This window comes from Schistocerca americana, unplaced genomic scaffold (genome assembly GCF_021461395.2).
Source record: "Schistocerca americana isolate TAMUIC-IGC-003095 unplaced genomic scaffold, iqSchAmer2.1 HiC_scaffold_13, whole genome shotgun sequence".
Taxonomy (NCBI): Eukaryota; Metazoa; Arthropoda; class Insecta; order Orthoptera; family Acrididae; genus Schistocerca; species Schistocerca americana.
The window spans coordinates 6,523,792-6,541,576 of NW_025725371.1; positions in this window are offsets into that span (position 1 = coordinate 6,523,792).

The window sequence follows — 17,785 nt, forward strand, 5'->3', positions numbered from 1 at the left end:
TTCCTGTGAGATCAGTATTAGTTTCCAACACACCACTGCAGGTTCAATGTACTCCTTGGACCTTCACATTGACGATGAAACACAGAAATCGTGTCGGAATTAAATACAAAAGGCACAATGCCGCCTTAAATATAAGAATAGAGACTCCTATTACAGTCGGTGTTTTGAGCATTCCCTGTGAGACCAGACTTAGTTTCTGACACACCACTGCAGGATCAACGTATTCCTTGGACATACACATTGACGATGAAACACTGAAATTAGATCGGAATTAAATACAAAAGGCACAATGCCGCCTTAAGTGCAAGAAGAGTCAGACTTCTTAGCGTCTGTGCTTTGATCCTCTCCTGTGAGACCAGTATTAGTTTCCGAAACACCACTGCACGTTCAATCTATTCCTTGGACCTTCACATTGATGATGAAACACAGAAATCGCATCACAATTAAATACAAAAGGCACAATGCCGCCTTAAGTACAGGAATAGAGACTCTTCTTACAGTCGGTGCTTTGAGCATTCCCTGTGAGACCATTATTAGTTTCCGATACACCACTTCTGGATCAATGTATTCATTGGACTTCCACATTGATGATGAAACACAGAAATCGCATCGCAATTAAATACAAAAGGCACAATGCCGCCTTAAGTACAAGAATAGAGACTCTTCTTACAGTCGGTGCCTTGATCCTTTCCTATGAGACCAGTATTAGTTTCCGATACATCACTGCAGGTTCAATGTATTCCTTCGACCTTCACATTCACGATGAAACACAGAAATCGCATCGGAATGAAATACAAAATGCAAAATGCCGCCTTAAGTGTAAGAATAGAGACCCTTCTTAAAGACGGTGCTTTGAGCATTCCCTGTGGGACAAGTCTTAGTTTCCGATACACCACTGCAGGTTCAATGTATTCCTAGGACATACACGTTGCCGATGAACCACTGAAATTACATCGGAATTAAATACAAAAGGCGCAATGCCGCCTTAAATGCAAGAAGAGTGAGACTTCTTGGAGTCTGTGCTTTGATCCTTTCCTGTGAGACCAGTATTAGTTTCCGATACACCACTGCAGGGTCAATGTGTGCATTGGACCTTCACATTGACGATGAAACACAGATATCGCATCGCGATTAAATACAAAAGGCACAATGCCGCCTTAAGTACAAGAATAGAGACTCTTCTTACAGACGGTGTTTTGAGCATTCTCTGTGAGACCAGTATTAGTTTCCGATACACCACTGCAGGTTCCATGTATTCCTTGGACGTACACGTTGATGAAGAAACACTGAAATTAGATCGGAATTAAATACAAAAGGCACAATGCCGCCTTAAGTGCAAGAAGATTGAGACTTCTTAGAGTCTGTGATTTGATCCTTTCCTGAGAGACCAGTATTAGTTTTCGATACACCACTGCAGGTTCAATGTATTCCTTGGACCTTCACATTGACGATGAAACATAGAAATCGCATCAGAATTAAATACAAAAGGTACAATGCGACTTAAGTGCAAGAAGAGTGAGACTTCTTAGAGTCTGTGCTTTGATCCTTTCCTGTGAGACCCGTATTAGTTTCCGATACACCACTGCAGGTTCAATGTATTCCTTGGACATTATCATTGACGATGAAACACTAATATCTCATCGGTAATTAATACAAAAGGCACAATGCCGCTTTAAGTGGAAGAAGGGTGTGACTTCTTAGAGTCGGTGCTCTGGTCCTTTCCTGTGAGACCAGTATTAGTTTCTGGCACACCACCGCAGGTTCAATGTACTCCTTGGACCTTCACATTGACGATGAAACACTGAAATCGCGTCGGAATAAAATACAAAAGGCTCAATGCCGCCTTAAATATAAGAATGGAGACTCCTCTTACAGTCGCTGTTTTGAGCATTCCCTGTGAGACCAGTATTAGTTTCTGACACACCACTGCAGGTTCAATGTATTCCTTGGACATACACATTGACGATGAAACAATGAAATTAAATCGGAATCGAATACAATACTCACAATGCCGCGTTAAGTGCAAGAACAGTGTGACTTCTTAGAGCCTGTGCTTTGATCCTTTCCTGTGAGACCATTATTAGTTTCCGATACACCACGGCAGGTTCAATGTATTCCTAGGACATACCAATTGACGATAAACCACTGAAATTACATCGGAATTAAATACAAAAGGCGCAGTGCCACCTTAAGTGCAAGAAGAGTGAGACTTCTTAGAGTCTGTGCTTTGATCCTTTCCTGTGAGACCAGTATTAGTTTCCGATACTCCACTGCAGGGTCAATGTATTCCTTGGACCTTCACATTGATGATGAAACACAGAAATCGCATCGCAATTAAATAAAAAAGGCACAATGCCGCCTTAAGTACAAGAATAGAGACTCTTCTTACAGTCGGTGCTTTGATCCTTTCCTATGAGACCAGCATTAGTTTCCGATACATCACTGCAGGTTCATTGTATTCCTTCGACTTTCACATTGACGATCAAACACAGAAATCGCATCGGAATTAAATACAAAAGGCAAAATGCCGCCTTAAGTACAAGAATAGAGACTCTTCTTAAAGTCGGTGCTTTGAGCATTCCCTGTCAGGCCAGTCTTAGTTTTAAATACACCACTGCAGGTTCAATGAATTCCTAGGACATACACGTTGCCGATAAACCACTGTAATTACATCGGAATTAAATACAAAAGGCGCAATCCCTCCTTAAGTGCAAGAAGAGTGAGACTTCTTAGAGTCTGTGCTTTGATCCTTTCCTGTGAGACCAGTATTAGTTTGAAATACACCACTGCAGTTTTAATGTGTGCCTTGGACCTTCACATTGACGATGAAACACAGATATCGCATCGGAATTAAATACAAAAGGCACAATGCCGCTTTAAGTACAAGAATAGAGACTCTTCTTACAAACGGTGTTTTGAGCATTCTCTGTGAGACCAGTATTAGTTTCCGATACACCACTGCAGGTTCAATGTATTTCTTGGACGTACACGTTGATGATGAAACACTGAATTTAGATCGGAATTAAATACAGAAGGCACAATGCCGCCTTAAGTGCAAGAAGAGTGAGACTTCTTAGAGTCTGTGCTTTGATCCTTTCCTGTGACACCAGTACTAGTTTCCGATACATCACTGCAGGTTCAATGTATTCCTTGGACCTTCACATTGACGAGGAAACATAGAAATCGCATCGGAATTAAATACAAAAGGCACAATGCGAATTAAGTGCAAGAAGCGTGAGGCTTCTTAGAGTCTGTGCTTTGATCCTTTCCTGTGAGACCAGTATTAGTTTCCGATACACCACTGCAGGTTTAATGTATTACTTGAACATTAACATTGACGATGAAACACAGATATCTCATCGGTATTAAATTCAAAAGGCACAATGCCGCTTTAAATGCAAGAAGAGGGTGACTTCCTAGAGTCTGTGCTTTGTTTCTTTCCTGTGAGACCAGTATTAGTTCCGACACACCACTGCAGGTTCAATGTACTTCTTGGACCTTCACATTGACGATGAAACACAGAAATCGCGTCGGAATTAAATACAAAAGGCACATTGCCGCCTTAAATATAAGAATAGAGACTCCTCTTACAGTCGGTGTTTTAAGCATTCGCTGTGAGACCAGTATTAGTTTCTGACACACCTCTGCTAGTTCAATGTATTTCCTGGACATACACATTGACGATGAAACACTGAAATTAATTCGGAATTGAATACAAAACTCACCATGCCGCCTTAAGTGCAAGAAGAGAAAGACTTCTTAGAGTCTGTACATTGATCCTTTCCTGTGAGACCAGGATTAGTTTCCGATACACCACTGCAGGTTCAATGTATTCCTAGGACCTTCACATTGACGATGACACACAGAAATCGATCCGAATTAAATACAAAAGGTACAATGCCGCATTAAGTGCATGAAGAGTGACACTTCTTAGAGTCTGTGCTTTGATCCTTTCCTGTGAGACCAGGATTAGTTTCCGATAAACCACTGCAGGTTCAATGTATTCCTTGGACCTTCACATTGACGATGAAACACAGAAATCACATCGGAGGTAAATCCAAAGGCACAATACCGCCTTAAGTGCAAGAAGGGTGAGACTTCTTAGAGTCTGCTCTTTGATCCTTTCCTGTGAGACCAGAATTAGTTTCCGATACACCACTGCAGGTTCAATGTATTCCTTGGACATACACATTGACGATGAAACACAGAAATCGCATCGGAATTAAATGCAAAAGGCACAATGTCGCCTTAAGTGCAAGAATAGTGAGACTTCTTAAAGTTGTGCTTTGCTCCTTTCCTGTGAGACCAGTATTAGTTTCCGATACACCACTGCAGGTTCAATGTGTTCCTTGGACCTTCTCATTGATGATGAAACACAGAAATCGCATCGCAATTAAATACAAAAGTCACAATGCCACCTTAAGAACAAGAATAGAGCCTCATCTTACAGTCGGTGCTTTGAGCATTCCCTGTGAGACCAGTATTAGTTTCCGATACACCACTGCAGGTTCAATGTATTCCTTGGACACACACGTTGACGATGAAACACTGAAATTAGATCCGAATTAAATACAAAAGGCACAATGCAACTTAAGTGCAAGAAGAGTGAGACGTCTTAGAGTCTGTGCTTTGATCCTTTCCTGTGAGACCAGTATTAGTTTACGATGCACCACTGCAGGTTCAATGTATTCCTAGGACTTACACATTGACGATGAACCACTGAAATTACATTGGAATTAAATACAAAAGACGCAATGCCGCCTTAAGTGCAGGAAGAGTGACACTTCTTCGAGTCTGTGCTTTGATCTTTTCCTGTGAGACCAGTATTAGTTTCCGATACACCACTGCAGGTTCAATGTGTTCCTTGGACCTCACATTGACGATGAAACACAGATATCACATCGGAATTAAATACAAAAGGCAAAATGCCGCCCTAAGTACAAAATAGAGACTCTTCCTACATACGGTGTTTTGAGCATTCTATGTGAGACCAGTATTAGTTTCCGATACACCACTGCAGGTTCAATGAATTCCCTGGACGTACACGTTGATGATGAAACACTGAAATTAGATCGGAATTAAATACAAAAGGCACAATGCCGCCTTAAGTGCAAGAAGAGTGAGACTTCTTAGAGTCTATGGATTGATCCTTTCCTGTGAGACCGGTATTAGTTTCCGATAACCCACAGCAGGTTCAATGTATTCATTGGACCTTCACATTGACGATGAAACACAGTAATCGCGTCGGAATTAAATACAAAACGCAAAATGCAGTCTTAAGTACAAAAATAGAGACTCTTCTTACAGTCGGTGTTTTGAGCATTCCCTGTGGGACCTGTATTAGTTTCCGATACACCACTGCAGGTTCAATGTATTCCTTGGACATACACATTGACGATGACACACAGAAATCGATCCGAATTAAATACAAAAGGCACAATGCCGCCTTAAGTGCAAGAAGAGTGAGACTTCTTAGAGTCTGTGCTTAGATCCTTTCCTGTGAGACCAGTATTAGTTTCCGATACACCACTGCTGGTTCAATGTATTCCTTGGACATACACATTGACGGTGAAACACTGAAATTACATCGGAATTTAATACAAAAGCCACAATACCGCCTTAAGTGCAAGAAGAGTGAGTCTTCTTAGAGTCTGTCATTTGATCCTTTCCTGCGAGACCAGTATTAGTTTCCGATACACCACTGCCGGTTCAATGTATTGCTTGGACATACACATTGACGATGAAACACTGAAATTACATCGAAATTAAATACAAAAGGCACAATGCCGACCTAAGTGCAAAAAGAGTCAGACTTCTTAGAGTCTGTGCTTTGATCCTTTCCTGTGAGACCAGTATTAGTTTCCGATACACCACTGCAGGTTCAATGTATTCCTTGGCCCTTCACATTGACGATGCAACACAGAAATCGCATCGGATTTAAATACAAAAGGCACAATGCCGCCCTAAGTACAAGTATAGAGACTCTTCTTACAGTCGGTGCTTTGAGCATTCCCTGTGAGACCAGTATTAGTTCCGATACACCACTGCAGGTTCAATGTATTCCTTGGACATACACATTGACGATGAAACAACGAAATCGCATCGGAATTAAATTCAAAAGGCACAATGCCGCCTTAAGTAAAGAGTAGAGACTCTTCTTGCAGTCGGTGCTTTGAGCATTCCCTGTGAGACCAAGATTATTTTCCGATACACCACTGCAGGTTCAATGTATTCCTTGGACCTTCTCATTGACGATGAAACACAGAAATCGCATCGGAATTAAATACAAAAGGCACAATGCCGCCGTAAGTACAAGAATAGAGACTCTTCTAACAGTCGGTGCTTTGAACAATCCCTGTGAGACCTGTATTAGTTTCCGATACACCACTGCCGGTTCAATGTATTCCTTGGACATTCACATTGACGATGATACAACGAAATCGCATCGGAATTAAATACAAAAGGCACAATGCCGCCTTAAGTACAAGATTAGTGACTCTTCTTACACTCGGTGTTTTGAGCATTCCCTGTGAGACCAGTAATAGGTTCCGATGCACCACTGCAGGTTTAATGTATTCCTTGGACATACACATTGACGATGAAACACAGAAATCGCATCGCAATTAAATACAAAAGGCACAATGCCGCCCTAAGTACAAGAATAGAGACTCTTCTTACAGTCGGTGCTTTGAGCATTCCCTGTGACACCAGTATTAGTTCCGATACACCACTGCAGGTTCAATGTATTCCTTGGACATACACATTGACGATGAAACAACGAAATCGCATCGGAATTAAATACAAAAGGCACAATGCCGCCTTAAGTACAAGAGTAGAGACTCTTCTTGCAGTCGGTGCTTTGAGCATTCCCTGTGAGACCAAGATTATTTTCCGATACACCACTGCAGGTTCAATGTATTCCTTGGACCTCCTCATTGACGATGAAACACAGAAATCGCATCGGAATTAAATACAAAAGGCTCAATGCAACCTGAAGTGCAAGAAGAGTGAGACGTCTTAGAGTCTGAGCTTTGATCCTTTCCTGTGAGACCAGTATTAGTTTCCGATGCACCACTCCAGGTTCAATGTATTCCTTGGACATACACATTGACGATGAAACATAGAAATCGCAACGAAAATAAATACAAAAGGCACAATGCCGCCTTAAGTACAAGAATAGAGACTCTTCCTACAGTCGGTGCTTAGAGCATTCCCTGTGAGACAAGTATTAGCTTCCGATACACCACTGCAGGTTCAATGTTTTCCTTGGACATACACATTGACGATGAAACACAGATATCGCATCCGAATAAAATAAAAAAGGCTCAATGGCGCCTTAAGTGCAAGTAGAGTGAGACTTCTTGGAGTCTGTACTTTGATCCATTCCTGTGAGACCAGTATTAGTTTCCGATACACCACTGCAGGTTCAATGTATTCCTTGGACCTTCACATTGATGATGAAACACAATAATCGCATCGCAATTAAATACACGAGGCACAATGCCGCCTTAAGTACAAGAATAGGGACTCTTCTTACAGTCGGTGCTTTGATCCTTTCCTGTGAGACCAGTATTAGTTTCCGATACATCACTGCAGGTTCAATGTATTCCTTGGACCTTCACAATGACGATGAAACACAGAAATCGCATCGGAATTAAATACAAAAGGCACAATGCCGCCTTAAGAGCAAGAAGAGTGAGACTTCTTAGATTCTGTGCTTTGATCCTTTCCTGTGAGACCAGTATTAGTTTCCGATACACCACTGCAGGTTTCATGTATTCCTTAAACATACACATGGATGATGAAACACTGAAATTACATCGGAATTAAATAAAAAGGGCTCAATGCCGCCTTAAGTGCAAGTAGAGTGACACTTCTTAGAGTCTGTGCTTTGATCCTTTCCTGTGAGACCAGTATTAGTTTTCGATAGACCACTGAAGGTTCAATGTATTCTTTGGACCTTCACATTGAAGATGAAACACAGAAATCGCATCGGAATTAAATACAAAAGGCTCATTGCAACCTTAAGTGCATGAAGAGTGAGATGTCTTTGAGTCTGTGCTTTGATCCTTTCCTGTGAGACCAGTATTAGTTTCCGATGCACAACTGCAGGTTCAATGTATTCCTTGGACCTTCACATTGACGATGAAACACAGAAATCGCATCGGAATTTAATACAAAAGGCACAATGCCGCCTTAAGTGCAAGAAGAGTGAGAATCTTAGAGTCTGTGCTTTGATCCTTTCCTGTGAGACGAGTATTAGTTTCCGATGCACAACTGCAGGTTCAATGTATGCCTTGGACCTTCACATTGACGATGAAACACAGAAATCGCATCGGAATTAAATACAAAAAGACACAATGCCGCCTTAAGTACAAGAATAGAGACTCTTCTTACAGTCTGTGCTTTGATCCTTTCCTGTGAGACCAGTATTCGTTTCCGATACACCTCTGCAGGTTCAATGTATTCCTTGGACCTTCACATTGACGATGAAACACAGAAATCGCATCGGAATTAAATACAAAAGGCACAATGCCGCCTTAAGTGCAAGAAGAGTGAGACTTCTTAGAGTCTGTGCTTTTGATCCTTTCCTGTGAGACGAGTATTAGTTTCCGATGCACCACTGCAGGTTCAATGTATGCCTTGGACCTTCACATTGACGATGAAACACAGAAATCGCATCGGAATTAAATACAAAAAGACACAATGCCGCCTTAAGTACAAGAATAGAGACTCTTCTTACAGTCGGTGCTTTGAGCTTTCCCTGTGAGACATGTATTAGTTTCCGATACACCACTGCAGGTTCAGTGTATTACTTGGACATACACATGACGATGATACACAGAAATCGCATCGGAATTAAATACAAAAGGCACAATGCCGCCTTAAGTGCAAGAAGAGTGAGACTTCTTAGAGTCTGTGCTTTGATTCTTTCCTGTGAGACGAGTATTAGTTTCCGATGCACCACTGCAGGTTCAATGTATGCCTTGGACCTTCACATTGACGATGAAACACAGAAATAGCATCGGAATTAAATACAAAAAGACACAATGCCGCCTTAAGTACAAGAGTAGAGACTCTTCTTACAGTCGGTGCTTTGAGCATTCCCTGTGAGACCTGTATTAGTTTCCGATACACCACTGCAGGTTCAATGTATTCCTTGAACCTTAGCATTGACGATGATACATAGAAATCGCATCGGAATTAAATACAAATGGCACAATGCCGCCTTAAGTACAAGAATAGAGACTCTTCTTACAGTCGGTGTTTTGAGCATTCCCTGTGAGACCAGTATTAGGTTCCGATGCACCACTGCAGGTTCAATGTATTCTTTGGAGATACACGTTGACGCTGAAACACAGAAATAGCATCGGAATTAAACACAAAATTTACAATGCCGCCCTAAGTACAAGAATAGAGGCTCTTCTTACAATCGGTGCTTTGAGCATTCCCTGTGAGACAAGTATCAGCTTCCGATACACCACTGCAAGGTTCAATATTTTCCTTGGACATACACATTGACGATGAAACACAGAAATCGCATCGGAATTAAATAAAAAATGGCTCAATGCCGCCTTAAGTGCAAGTAGAGTGAGACTTCTTAGAGTCTGTGCTTTGATCCTTTCCTGTGAGACCAGTATTAGTTTCTGATACACCACTGCAGGTTCAATGTATTCCTTGGACCTTCACATTGACGATGAAACACAGAAATCGCATCGGAATTAAATACAAAAGGTTCATTGCATCCTTAAGTGCAAGAAGAGTGAGACGTCTTAGAGTCTGTGCTTGGCCCTTTCCTGTGAGACCAGTATTAGTTTCCGATGCACCACTGCAGGTTCAATGTATTCCTTGGACATAAACATTGACGATGAAACACAGTAATCGCATCGGAATTAAATACAAAACGCACAATGCCGGTGCAATAATAGAGACTCTTCTTACAGTCGGTGTTTTGAGCATTCTCTGTGTGACCAGTATTAGTTTCCGATGCACCACTGCAGGTTTAATGTATTCCTTGGACCTTCACGTTGGTGTTGAAAAACTGAAATTAGATCGGAATTAAATACAAAATGCACAATGCCGCCTTATGTGCAAGACGAGTGTGACCTCTTAGAGTCTGTGCATTGATCCTTTCCTGTGAGACCAGTATTAGTTTCCGATACACCACTGCAAGTTCAATGTATTCCTTGGACATTCACATTGACGATGAAACTCAGAAATCGCATCGGAATTAAATACCAAAGGCACAATGCCGCCTTAAGTACAAGAATAGGGACTCTTCTTACAGTGGGTGCTTTGAGCATTCCCTGTGAGACCAGTATTAGTTTCCGATACACCACTGCAGGTTCAATGGATTCCTTGGACCTTCACATTGACGATGATACATAGAAATCGCATCGGAATTAAATACAAAAGGCACAATGCCGCCTTAAGTACAACAATAGCGACGCTTCATACAGTCGGTGTTTTGAGTATTCGCTGGGAGACCAGTATTAGGATCCGATGCACCACTGCAGGTTCAATGTATTCCTTGGACATACACATTGACGGCGAAACACAGAAATCGCATCGGAATTAAATACAAAAGGCTCAATGCAACCTGAAGTGCAAGAAGAGTGTGACTTCTTAGAGTCTGTGCTTTGATCCTTTCCTGTGAGACCAGTATTTGTTTCCGATACACCACTGCAGGTTCAATGTATTCCTTGAACCTTAGCATTGACGATGATACATAGAAATCGCATCGTAATTAAATACAAAAGGCACAATGCCGCCTTAAGTGCAAGAAGAGTAAAACTTCTTAGAGTCTGTGCTTTGATCCTTTCCTGTGAGACCAGTATTAGTTTCCGATACACCACTGCAGGTTCAATGTATTCCTTGAACCTTAGCATTGACGATGATACATAGAAATCGCATCGGAATTAAATACAAATGGCACAATGCCGCCTTAAGTACAAGAATGGAGACTCTCCTTACAGTCGGTGTTTTGAGCGTTCCCTGTGATACTAGTATTAGGTTCCGATGCACCACTGCAGGTTCAATGTATTCTTTGGAGATACACGTTGACGCTGAAACACAGAAATAGCATCGGAATTAAATACAAAATTTACAATGCCGCCCTAAGTACAAGAATAGAGGCTCTTCTTACAATCGGTGCTTTGAGCATTCCCTGTGAGACAAGTATCAGCTTCCGATACACCACTGCAAGGTTCAATATTTTCCTTGGACATACACATTGACGATGAAACACAGAAATCGCATCGGAATTAAATAAAAAATGGCTCAATGCCGCCTTAAGTGCAAGTAGAGTGAGACTTCTTAGAGTCTGTGCTTTGATCCTTTCCTGTGAGACCAGTATTAGTTTCCGATACACCACAGCTGGTTCAATGTATTCCTTGGACCTTCACATTGACGATGAAACACAGAAATCGCATCGGAATTAAATACAAAAGGTTCATTGCATCCTTAAGTGCAAGAAGAGTGAGACGTCTTAGAGTCTGTGCTTGGCCCTTTCCTGTGAGACCAGTATTAGTTTCCGATGCACCACTGCAGGTTCAATGTATTCCTTGGACATAAACATTGACGATGAAACACAGTAATCGCATCGGAATTAAATACAAAACGCACAATGCCGGTGCAATAATAGAGACTCTTCTTACAGTCGGTGTTTTGAGCATTCTCTGTGTGACCAGTATTAGTTTCCGATACACCACTGCAAGTTCAATGTATTCCTTGGACATTCACATTGACGATGAAACTCAGAAATCGCATCGGAATTAAATACCAAAGGCACAATGCCGCCTTAAGTACAACAATAGCGACGCTTCATACAGTCGGTGTTTTGAGTATTCGCTGGGAGACCAGTATTAGGATCCGATGCACCACTGCAGGTTCAATGTATTCCTTGGACATACACATTGACGATGAAACACAGAAATCGCATCGGAATTAAATACAAAAGGCACAATGCCGCCCTAAGTACAAGAAAAGAGACCCTTCTTACAGTCGGTGCTTTAAGAATTCCCTGTGAGACCAGTATTAGTTCCCGATACACTACTGCCGGTTCAATGTATTCCTTGGACCTTCACATTGACGATGAAACACAGAAATCGCATCGGAATTAAATACAAAAGGCTCAATGCAACCTGAAGTGCAAGAAGAGTGTGACTTCTTAGAGTCTGTGCTTTGATCCTTTCCTGTGAGACCAGTATTTGTTTCCGATACACCACTGCAGGTTCAATGTATTCCTTGAACCTTAGCATTGACGATGATACATAGAAATCGCATCGGAATTAAATACAAATGGCACAATGCCGCCATAAGTACAAGAATGGAGACTCTCCTTACAGTCGGTGTTTTGAGCGTTCCCTGTGATACTAGTATTAGGTTCCGATGCACCACTGCAGGTTCAATGTATTCTTTCGACATACACGTTGACGATGAAACACAGAAATCGCATCGGAATTAATTACAAAATTTACAATGCCGCCCTAAGTGCAAGAATAGAGGCTCTTCTTACAGTCGGTGCTTTGTGCATTCCCCGTGAGATATGTATTAGTTTCCGATACACCACTGCAGGTTCAATGCATTACTTGGACCTTCACATTGACGATGAAACACAGAAATCGCATCGGAATTAAATACAAAAAGGCACAATGCCGCCTTAAGTACAAGAATAGAGACTCTTCTTACAGTCGGTGTTTTGAACATTCCCTGTGAGACCTGTATTAGTTTCCGATACACCACTGCAGGTTCAATGTATTCCTTGGACCTTCACATTGACGATGATACATAGAAATCGCATCGGAATTAAATACAAAAGGCACAATGCCGCCTTAAGTACAAGAAAAGAGACTCTTCTTACAGTCGGTGTTTTGAGCATTCCCTGTGAGACCAGTATTAGGTTCGATGCACCACTGCAGGTTCAATGAATTCCTTGGAGATACACATTGACGATGAAACACAGAAATCGCATCGGAATTAAATACAGAAGGCACAATACCGCCTTAAGTACAAGAATAGAGGCTCTTCTTACAGTCGGTGCTTTGAGCTTTCCCTGTGAGACCTGTAATAGTTTCCGATACACCACTGCAGGATCAATGTATTCCTTGAACCATAGCATTGACGATGATACATAGAAATCGCATCGGAATTAAATACAAATGGCACAATGCCGCCTTAAGTACAAGAATGGAGACTCTCTTACAGTCGGTGTTTTGAGCGTTCCCTGTGATACCAGTATTAGGTTCCGATGCACCACTGCAGGTTCAATGTATTCTTCGGACATACACGTTGACGATGAAACACAAAAATCGCATCGGAATTAAATACAAAAAGACACAATGCCGCCTTAAGTACAAGAATAGAGACTCTTCTTACAGTCGGTGCTTTGAGCTTTCCCTGTGAGACATGTATTAGTTTCCGATACACCACTGCAGGTTCAGTGTATTACTTGGACATACACATGACGATGATACACAGAAATCGCATCGGAATTAAATACAAAAGGCACAATGCCGCCTTAAGTGCAAGAAGAGTGAGACTTCTTAGAGTCTGTGCTTTGATTCTGTCCTGTGAGACGAGTATTAGTTTCCGATGCACAACTGCAGGTTCAATGTATTCCTTGAACCTTAGCATTGACGATGATACATAGAAATCGCATCGGAATTAAATACAAATGGCACAATGCCGCCTTAAGTACAAGAATAGAGACTCTTCTTACAGTCGGTGTTTTGAGCATTCCCTGTGAGACCAGTATTAGGTTCCGATGCACCACTGCAGGTTCAATGTATTCTTTGGAGATACACGTTGACGCTGAAACACAGAAATAGCATCGGAATTAAATACAAAATTTACAATGCCGCCCTAAGTACAAGAATAGAGGCTCTTCTTACAATCGGTGCTTTGAGCATTCCCTGTGAGACAAGTATCAGCTTCCGATACACCACTGCAAGGTTCAATATTTTCCTTGGACATACACATTGACGATGAAACACAGAAATCGCATCGGAATTAAATAAAAAATGGCTCAATGCCGCCTTAAGTGCAAGTAGAGTGAGACTTCTTAGAGTCTGTGCTTTGATCCTTTCCTGTGAGACCAGTATTAGTTTCCGATACACCACAGCTGGTTCAATGTATTCCTTGGACCTTCACATTGACGATGAAACACAGAAATCGCATCGGAATTAAATACAAAAGGTTCATTGCATCCTTAAGTGCAAGAAGAGTGAGACGTCTTAGAGTCTGTGCTTGGCCCTTTCCTGTGAGACCAGTATTAGTTTCCGATGCACCACTGCAGGTTCAATGTATTCCTTGGACATAAACATTGACGATGAAACACAGTAATCGCATCGGAATTAAATACAAAACGCACAATGCCGGTGCAATAATAGAGACTCTTCTTACAGTCGGTGTTTTGAGCATTCTCTGTGTGACCAGTATTAGTTTCCGATACACCACTGCAGGTTTAATGTATTCCTTGGACTTTCACGTTGGTGTTGAAAAACTGAAATTAGATCGGAATTAAATACAAAATGCACAATGCCGCCTTATGTGCAAGAAGAGTGAGACTTCTTAGAGTCTGTGCTTTGATCCTTTGCTGTGAGACCAGTATTAGTTTCCGATACACCACTGCAGGTTCAATGTATTTCTTGGACCTTCACATTGACGATGAAACACAGAAATCGCATCGTAATTAAATACAAAAGGCACAATGCCGCCTTATGTGCAAGAAGAGTAAGACTTCTTAGAGTCTGTGCTTTGATCCTTTCCTGTGAGACCAGTATTAGTTTCCGATACACCACTGCAGGTTCAGTTGTTCCTAGGACCTTCACATTGACGATGAAACACAGATATCGCAACGGAATTAAATACAAAAGGCACAATGCCGCCTTAAGTGCAATAAGAGTGTGACTTCTTAGAGTATTTTCTTTGATCCTTTTCTGGGAGAATAGTATTAGTTTCCGATACACCACTGCAGGTTCAATGTATTCCTTGGACCTTCACATTGACGATGAAACACAGAAATCGCATCGTAATTAAATACAAAAGGCACAATGCCGCCTTAAGTGCAAGAAGAGTAAAACTTCTTAGAGTCTGTGCTTTGATCCTTTCCTGTGAGACCAGTATTAGTTTCCGATACACCACTGCAGGTTCAGTGTACTCGTAGGACCTTCACATTGACGATGAAACACAGAAATCGCATCGGAATTAAATACAAAAGGCACAATGCCGCATTAAGTACAACAATAGAGACTCTTCTTACAGGCGGTGCTTTGAGCTTTCCCTGTGAGACCAGTATTAGTTTCCGATACACCACTGCAGGTTTAATGTATTCCTTGGACCTTCACATTGACGATGAAACACAGAAATCGCATCGGAATTAAATACAAAAGGCACAATGCCGCCTTAAGTGCAAGAAGAGTGAGACTTCTTAGAGTCTGTGCTTTGAGCCTTACCTTTGAGATCGGTATTAGTTTCCGATACACCACTGCATGTCCAATGTTATCCTTGGACCTTCACAATGACGATGAAACACAGAAATCGCATCGGAATTAAATTCAAAAGGCACAATGGCGCCTCAAGTACAAGAATAGAGACTCTTCTTACAGCCAGTGCTTTGAGCTTTCCCTGTGAGACTAGTATTAGTTTCCGATACACCACTGCAGGTTCAATGTATTCCTTGGACCTACACATTGACGATGAAACACAGAAATCGCATCGGAATTAAATACAAAAGGCTCAATGCCGCCTTAAGTGCAAGACGAGTGTGACTTCTTAGTGTCTGTGCTTTGATCCTTCCCTGTGAGACCAGTATTAGTTTCCGATACACCACTGCATATTCAATGTATTCCTTGGACCTTCACATTGACGGTGAAACACAGAAATCGCATCGGAATTAAATACAAAAGGCACAATGCCGTCTTAAGTGCAAGAAGAGTGAGACTTCTTAGAGTCTGTGCATTGATCCTTTCCTGTGAGACCAGTATTAGTTTCCGATACACCACTGCAAGTTCAATGTATTCCTTGGACATTCACATTGACGATGAAACTCAGAAATCGCATCGGAATTAAATACCAAAGGCACAATGCCGCCTTAAGTACAACAATAGCGACGCTTCATACAGTCGGTGTTTTGAGTATTCGCTGGGAGACCAGTATTAGGATCCGATGCACCACTGCAGGTTCAATGTATTCCTTGGACATACACATTGACGATGAAACACAGAAATCGCATCGGAATTAAATACAAAAGGCACAATGCCGCCCTAAGTACAAGAAAAGAGACCCTTCTTACAGTCGGTGCTTTAAGAATTCCCTGTGAGACCAGTATTAGTTCCCGATACACCACTGCAGGATCAATGTATTCTTTGGACATACACATTGACGATAAAACACAGAAATCGCATCGGAATTAAATACAAAAGGCACAATGCCGCCTTAAGTACAAGAATAGAGACTCTTCTTACAGTCGGTGCTTTGAGCATTCCCTGTGAGACCAATTTTAGTTTCCGATACACTACTGCCGGTTCAATGTATTCCTTGGACCTTCACATTGACGATGAAACACAGAAATCGCATCGGAATTAAATACAAAAGGCTCAATGCAACCTGAAGTGCAAGAAGAGTGTGACTTCTTAGAGTCTGTGCTTTGATCCTTTCCTGTGAGACCAGTATTCGTTTCCGATACACCTCTGCAGGTTCAATGTATTCCTTGGACCTTCACATTGACGATGAAACACAGAAAACGCATCGGAATTAAATACAAAAGGCACAATGCCGCCTTAAGTGCAAGAAGAGTGAGACTTCTTAGAGTCTGTGATTTGATCCTTTCCTGTGAGACCAGTATTAGTTTCCGATACACCACTGCAGGTTCAATGTATGCCTTGGACCTTCACATTGACGATGAAACACAGAAATCGCATCGGAATTAAATACAGAAGGCACAATACCGCCTTAAGTACAAGAATAGAGGCTCTTCTTACAGTCGGTGCTTTGGGCTTTCCCTGTGAGACCTGTAATAGTTTCCGATACACCACTGCAGGATCAATGTATTCCTTGAACCTTAGCATTGACGATGATACATAGAAATCGCATCGGAATTAAATACAAATGGCACAATGCCGCCTTAAGTACAAGAATGGAGACTCTCCTTACAGTCGGTGTTTTGAGCGTTCCCTGTGATACTAGTATTAGGTTCCGATGCACCACTGCAGGTTCAATGTATTCTTTCGACATACACGTTGACGATGAAACACAGAAATCGCATCGGAATTAAATACAAAATTTACAATGCCGCCCTAAGTGCAAGAATAGAGGCTCTTCTTACAGTCGGTGCTTTGTGCATTCCCTGTGAGATATGTATTAGTTTCCGATACACCACTGCAGGTTCAATGCATTACTTGGACCTTCACATTGACGATGAAACACAGAAATCGCATCGGAATTAAATACAAAAAGGCACAATGCCGCCTTAAGTACAAGAATAGAGACTCTTCTTACAGTCGGTGTTTTGAACATTCCCTGTGAGACCTGTATTAGTTTCCGATACACCACTGCAGGTTCAATGTATTCCTTGGACCTTCACATTGACGATGATACATGGAAATCGCATCGGAATTAAATACAAAAGGCACAATGCCGCCTTAAGTACAAGAAAAGAGACTCTTCTTACAGTCGCTGTTTTGAGCATTCCCTGTGAGACCAGTATTAGGTTCGATGCACCACTGCAGGTTCAATGAATTCCTTGGACATACACATTGACGATGAAACACAGAAATCGCATCGG